The sequence below is a fragment of the Carcharodon carcharias genome, chromosome 38, assembly GCF_017639515.1.
Source record: "Carcharodon carcharias isolate sCarCar2 chromosome 38, sCarCar2.pri, whole genome shotgun sequence".
Classification (NCBI taxonomy): Eukaryota; Metazoa; Chordata; class Chondrichthyes; order Lamniformes; family Lamnidae; genus Carcharodon; species Carcharodon carcharias.
The window spans coordinates 760,981-767,963 of record NC_054504.1 but is presented as its reverse complement, the minus strand read 5'-3'; the positions used below and the strand labels follow the sequence as shown (position 1 = coordinate 767,963).

General features: G+C 48.5%; 1 protein-coding gene across 2 annotated transcripts in view; it reads left to right on the top strand.

Annotated features, from left to right (window-relative positions):
* The first annotated feature begins 299 nt into the window (after window positions 1-299).
* Window positions 300-6,983, top strand: part of rusf1 (RUS family member 1) — a 37,598-nt gene continuing 30,914 nt past the window's right edge. Inside the window, exon 1 of one of the 2 annotated variants that reach the window (XM_041180039.1) lies at window positions 300-759. The gene's annotated coding sequence lies outside the window, so the exon portion shown is untranslated. The remainder of the gene's footprint in view (window positions 760-6,983) is intronic. The other variant, XM_041180038.1, reaches the window with a different exon arrangement.

Sequence of the window (6,983 nt, the reverse complement as noted above, 5' to 3'; positions counted from 1 at the left end):
CACCCCCACCCCTCCCCCCAACCCCCATCGGAACGTTATCTACCCCACCCCCTTCCCCCGCCCCCTCTCACCTGACCCCCGTGTCTCGCTCTCCTATTGGGTAAGGGCAATATCTAGCCCCACCCCCCCTCCCCCCCACCTCTTTCCCCCTCCTCCTCCTCCTCTTCCTCCTCCCCTTCCTGCGCTGGCCGGCAAGCTCCGCCCTTTCCTGATTGGACAGCGGGGCGGCGCCTCGCGAGCCCGGATGGGCGGGGTCTCCCGGTCGTCGTCTGCCCGATTCCGATTGGTCGGACCGTGCGCGACGGCCGCTGCGATTGGACGAAGTGAAGGTGCAGGGGTGGGTTGAGTTGAACCCGTCTCGCGACAGCCGGTCCGCTTTTTCTCTCTCTCTCTCTCTGTCTTCTAATTGGTGGAGGCTGGCAGAGGAGGAATAGTAAAGCGCCTGCGCACTGCCGGCCGCCGCTGTCAGTTTGGCGTGGAGAGAGGAAGGCGCCTGCGCAGTGCCGGCTGTTGAGGGGGAGGGGGAGGGGAGGGAAGCGACGGATTCAAAAAGCAACGGCCGCTGCGCGCGCAGCGCCGGGAGGCTGCAACCAATAGGAACCGGCCTTTCCCCGGGGGCGACCAATAGGAACTTGCGTTTCATCCGGTGCAACCAATAGGAATCCGCTTTCATCCAAGGCAACCAATAAGAATCCACCGGTCGTCCAGGGCAACCAATAGGAATCCGGCTTTCATCGAGCGTCCCGAACGGAGAGTGCAGTGAGTCTTTGCGATTCTATAGGGGGGAGAGGGGATTGCATGGATTGTATGAATGACGCAGGGGGTCGTATAGATTATATACATTACACTCGGGAGGGGTCATATATATTATATAGGTTACACGGGATGGTCCTATAGATTATATACATTACACTCGGGAGGGGTCATCTATATTATATAGGTTACACGGGATGGTCCTATAGATTATATACATTACACTCGAGGAGGGGGTCATCTATATTATATAGGTGACACGAAAGTGTCCTGTAGATTATATACATTACACTCGGGGAGGGGATCGTATATATTATATAGGTTACACGGGAGGGTCGTATAGATTATATATATATATAAAACAAAAAAAAACTGCGGATGCTGGAAATCCAAAACAAAAACAGAATTAGTTTTTCCAGGTAATTCTGTTTTTGTTTTAGATTATATATATATAATATATATATATATATATCACCTCGGGGAGGGGGTCATATATATTATATAGGTTACACTGGAGGGTCGCATAGATTATACACATTACACTCAGGGGGTCATATATATTATATAGGTTACACGGGAGGTTCGTATAGATTATGTATATTATGTTCGGGGATGGGGTCATATATATTGTATAGGTTACACGGGGGTGGTCCTATAGATTATATACATTACACTTGGGGAGGGGTAGTATATATTATATAGGTTACGTGGGATGCTCATATAGATTATATACATTACACCCGGGGAGAGTTCGTGTATATTATATATGTTACACGGGAGGGCCGTATAGATTGTATATATTATGCTCAGAGAGGGGGTCATGTATATTGTATAGGTTACACGGGAGTGTCGCATAGATTATACACATTACACTCGGAGGGGTCATATATATTATATAGGTTACACGGGAGGGTTGTATAGATTATATACATGACACTCGGAGAGGATCGTATAGATTATATACATTACACTTGGGGATGGGGTCATATATATTATATAGGTTACACGGGAGGGTCATATAGATTATATGCATTACACATGCGGAGGGGGTTGTGTATATGATGTAGGTTACACAGGAGGTGTCGTATAGATTATATACAGTTTGCAATGGGAGGAGGGGATCGTATAGATTATATACATTGCACAGGGTGGGGGGAACGTGTAGATCACATAGATTACAAAGGGGAAGGAGGAGTCGTATAGATAGTATAGATTACACAGGAGAGGGGAATCATATAAATTATATAGATTCCAGGGCGGGGTTGTATCTATTATATACATTGCACGGGGAGAAGGGGAATGTATAGATTACACGGTGGAGGGGGGGTCACATAGATTATATACATTAAGCAGAGGAGAGGGTCGTGTAGTTATATACATTATACGTGGAATGTATAGATTATGTACAATACACAGTGAGTGTATAGCATATAGATTACACATGGAGGTGATCGTATGGATTACGCAGAGGGAATCGCATAGATTGTAGACATAACACGGGGGAGGTGTGGATTGTGTGGATTATATAAATTAAATGGGGAGGGGCTCATATAGATTGTGTACGTTACGCAAGGGAGTGAGGGGTCATGTAGATTATATATATATTACGTCAGCCGCATATGGATGAGATACATTACACAAGGGAAGGGGATTGAATCGATCATATACGTTACGGAAGTGGAGGGGATCATATAGATTATATATATATATTATACAGGGGGATCATATCGATTATAGTGGAGGGAAATAAGGCCATCTTACATAAGAACGAGGAGCATGAGTAGGCCATTCAGCCCCTCGAGTCTGCCCCGCCATTCAATACCATCACGGCTGATCTCATTTCGGCCTCAACTCCAATTTCCCACCCTCTCCCCATCACCTTTCAACCCGTTACTCATTCAAAATCTGTCTATCTCCTCCTTAAATTTATTCCGCGTCCCAGCATCTACTGCACTCTGAGGTAGTGACTGCCACAGATTCACCACCCTTCGAGAAAAGTAATTCCTCCTCATCTCTGATTTAAACCTACCACCCCTTAGCCTAAAACTACAGCCTCTCGCTCTAGAATGTCCCACAAGGGGAAAAATCCGCTCCACGTCTACTTTGTCTGTCCCCTTAGCACCTTATATACCTCCAATTAGATCTCCCCTCATCCTTCTAGCGAGTATAGGCCCTAAACTGCTCAATCTCTCCTCATAAAACAAGCCCCGCATCTCTGGAATCAATCTAGTGAACCTCCTCTGAACCACCTCCAATACAATTACATCCTTCCTCAAGTAAGGGGACCAAAACTGTGCACAGTACTCCAGGTGCGGTCTCACCAATGCCTTGTACAATTGCAACAACACCTCCCTATTTTTATGCTCTATTCCTTTAGCAATAAATGCCAAAATTCCATCTGCCTTCCTTATTACCTGCTGTACCTGCATACTAGCTTTCAGTGATTCATGCACGAGGACACCCAGATCCCTCTGCACTGAAGCATTCTGAAGTTTCTCTCCATTTAAATAATAAGTCGCCTTTTTATTCTAACGACCAAAATGGATAACCTCACACTCATCCACGTTAAACTCCATCTGCCAAATTTTGGCCCATTCACCTAAACTGTCCAAAGCCATTTGTAAATTTCTTATTTGTTCATTGCAACTTACTTTCCCGCCTATTTTGGTGTCATCTGCAAATTTAGCTACAGTACCTTCTATCCCTGAATCCAAGTCATTAATATAGATTGTAAATAGTTGGGGCCCAAGGACCGAACCCTGTGGCACTCCACTAGTTACAGCTTGCCATCCAGAAAAAGACCCATTTATTCCATCTCTCTGCTTTCTGTTGGTTAGCCAATCCTCTAACCGAGCTAATATATTACCCCTAACTCCGTGTGATCTTATCTTGTGTATTAACCTTTTGTGCGGCACCTTATCAAAAGCCTTCTGGAAGTCCAGATATACTACATCTACAGGATCCCCATTATCCGCTTTGTGAGTCACACCTTCAAAGAACTCTAGCGAATTAGTCAAACACAATTTACTCTTCATAAAACCATGCTGACTCCGATGGATTGCATTTTGACTTTCCAAATGCCCCATTACTACTTCCTTAATAATGGATTCCAACAATTTCCCAGTGGCAGACGTTAAACTAACTGGTCTACAGTTTCCTACCTTCTGCCTCCCCTGCTTTTTGAATATTAGCATTTTTCCAATCCACTGGAACCTTTCCAGAATCCAGGAAGTTTTGGAATATTATAGCCAATGCAACCACTATCTCCGCTGCTACATCCTGGGATGTAAGCCATCAGGTCCTGGAGACTCATCACTCTTTAATCCCAATAGTTTGCTCAGTACTTTTTCTCTAGCGGTGATTGTTCTAAGTTCCTCCTTCTCTATACCCTCTGCACTACCTGTTATTGTCTTGCTCCGAGCATCGTCCCACCCACCTCTTCATCTCCCCCTGTCCCCATATCCTTCTCTCTCTCTCTCCCTAATGTGTTTATCCAGCTTCCCCAACCCCCTCCCCCCCCCCCCCCCCCCCCCCCCACTTTAAACACGATCCACCTCGACCACTCCCTGTGGGAGCGAGTCCCACGTTTTCCCCGCTCTCTGGGTAAAGACGTTTCTCCTGAATTCCCCGAATGGATTTATTAATGACCGTCTGATATTGATGTTTGCCCCTCGCTCTGGTCTCACTTGCAAGTGGAAGCATCTTCTCTACGTTTTCCATATTGAAACACTTTTCATAACCTGAAAGTCCTCAATCAGATCTCAGTCCGTGTACAAATGCAAAAAGACCTGGACACTATCCAGGCTCAGGGCTGACAAGCGGTGAGTAACATTCACGCCACACAAGTACCAGGCAATGACCATCTCCATCAAGAGAGAATCCAACCATCGTCCCCTTGACATTCAATGCCATTACCATCACTGAATCCCCCACTATCAACATCCTGGGGGTTACCATTGACCAGAAATGGAACTGGACCAGCCATATAAATACTGTGGCTACAAGAGCAGGTCAGAGGCTGGGAATCCTGCGGAGAGTAATTCACCTCCTGACTCCCCCCAAAGCCTGTCCACCATCTACAAGGCACCAGTCAGGAGTGTGATGGAATACTCCCCACTTGCCTGGATGAGTGCAGCTCCCACAACACTCAAGAAGCTCGACAACATCCAGGACAAAGCAGCCCCGCTCGATCGGCACCCCATCCACAAACATTCACTCCCTCTACCACCGACGCACAGTGGCAGCAGTGTGAGTACCATCTACAAGATGCACTGCAGGAATTCGCCAAGGCTCCTTCGACAGCGCCGCCCAAACCCACGACCTCTACCATCTAGAAGGACAAGGGCAGCAGACACATGGGGAACACCACCACCTGGAAGTTCCCCTCTGAGCCCCTCACCATCCCGACTTGGAAATATATCGGCCGTTCCTTCACTGTCGCTGGGGTCCAAATCCTGGGACTCCCTCCCTAACAGCGCCGTGGGTGTACCTACACCACACAGGACAAAATCCTGGAACTCCCTCCCTAACAGCACCGTGGGTGTACATACACCGCACGGGACAAAATCCAGGAACTCCTTCCCTAGCAGCACCATGGGTGTACCTACACCACACAGACAAAATCCTGGAACTCCCTCCCTAACAGCACCGTGGGTGTAGCTACACCACACGGGACAAAATCCTGGAACTCCTTCCCTAGCAGCACCATGGGTGTACCTACACCACACAGGACAAAATCCTGGAACTCCCTCCCTAACAGCACCGTGGGTGTACCTACACCACGCGGACAAAATCCTGGAACTCCCTCCCTAACAGCGCTGTGGGTGTACCTACACCACACGGACAAAATCCTGGAACTCCCTCCCTAACAGCGCTGTGGGTGTACCTACACCACTCGGGGACAAAATCCTGGAACTCCCTCCCTCACAGCGCCGTGGGTGTACCTACACCACACGGGACAAAATCCTGGAACTCCCTCCCTAACAGCGCCGTGGGTGTACCTACACCACATGGACAAAATACTGGAACTCCCTCCCTAACAGCGCCGTGGGTGTACCTACACCACACGGGACAAAATCCTGGAACTCCCTCCCTAACAGCGCCGTGGGTGTACCTACACCACATGGACAAAATCCTGGAACTCCCTCCCTAACAGCGCCGTGGGTGTACCTACACCACATGGACAAAATCCTGGAACTCCCTCCCTAACAGCGCCGTGGGTGTACCTACACCACACGGGGACTGCAGCGGCTCAAGGAGCCGGCTCACCCACCACCTACTCGAGGGGGCAATTAGGGACGGGCAATAAATGCTGGGCCCGGCCAGCGAATGGGAGAAGATACACTTGGTCTTCTCTTTGTAACGTGTGTTATGTATATGGAAGAGAATAAGAGAGCCGACTGTATGGACAGATGCTATTTAATAATACTGCACTTTAAGTAAGGGACAAAGTCATACTGAGAGAACTGTGTGTGTACAGAGTTAAAACCAACGATAGAAATACCCTGCCTTTCTCAATCCCCTTTCACTGCCTCAGGACACCCCGATCACAGGCAATGAAACACTCTCTGAAGTACGCTCACCGTTGCAAAAGTCAGAAACCTGGGAGCCACCCTGCGCACAGTAAGCTCCCACAAACAGCAATGTGGTAGTGACCCCCCATCATCTGTTTTTAGCGATGTTGGTAGCGGGGCAAGTGTTGGTTCCAGGGCATGTATGCTGTACACAGCATAAATAACCGTGATACGGAGTAAAGCTCCCTCTACACCGTCCCCATCAAACACTCCCAGGACAGGTACAGCACGGGGTTAGATACAGAGTAAATCTCCCTCTACACCGTCCCCATCAAACACTCCCAGGACAGGTACAGCCCGGGGTTAGATACAGAGTAAATCTCCCTCTACACTGTCCCCATCAAACACTCCCAGAACAGGTACAGCACGGGGTTAGATACAGAGTAAATCTCCCTCTACACTGTCCCCATCAAACACTCCGAGGACAGGTACAGCACGGGGTTAGACACAGAGTAAAGCTCCCTCTACACTGTCCCCATCAAACACTCCCAGGACAGGTACAGCACGGGGTTAGATACAGAGTAAAGCTCCCCCAGCTGTTGACCCAGTAGAGGGCACCTCACCTTTCAACATCCACCTCGGAGCGCATCTGAGTCGAATTACAGCGCCTCCGACAGTGAAGTGCCCCTCGGTCGGTCAGGGTGAAGGTCGGTGTTG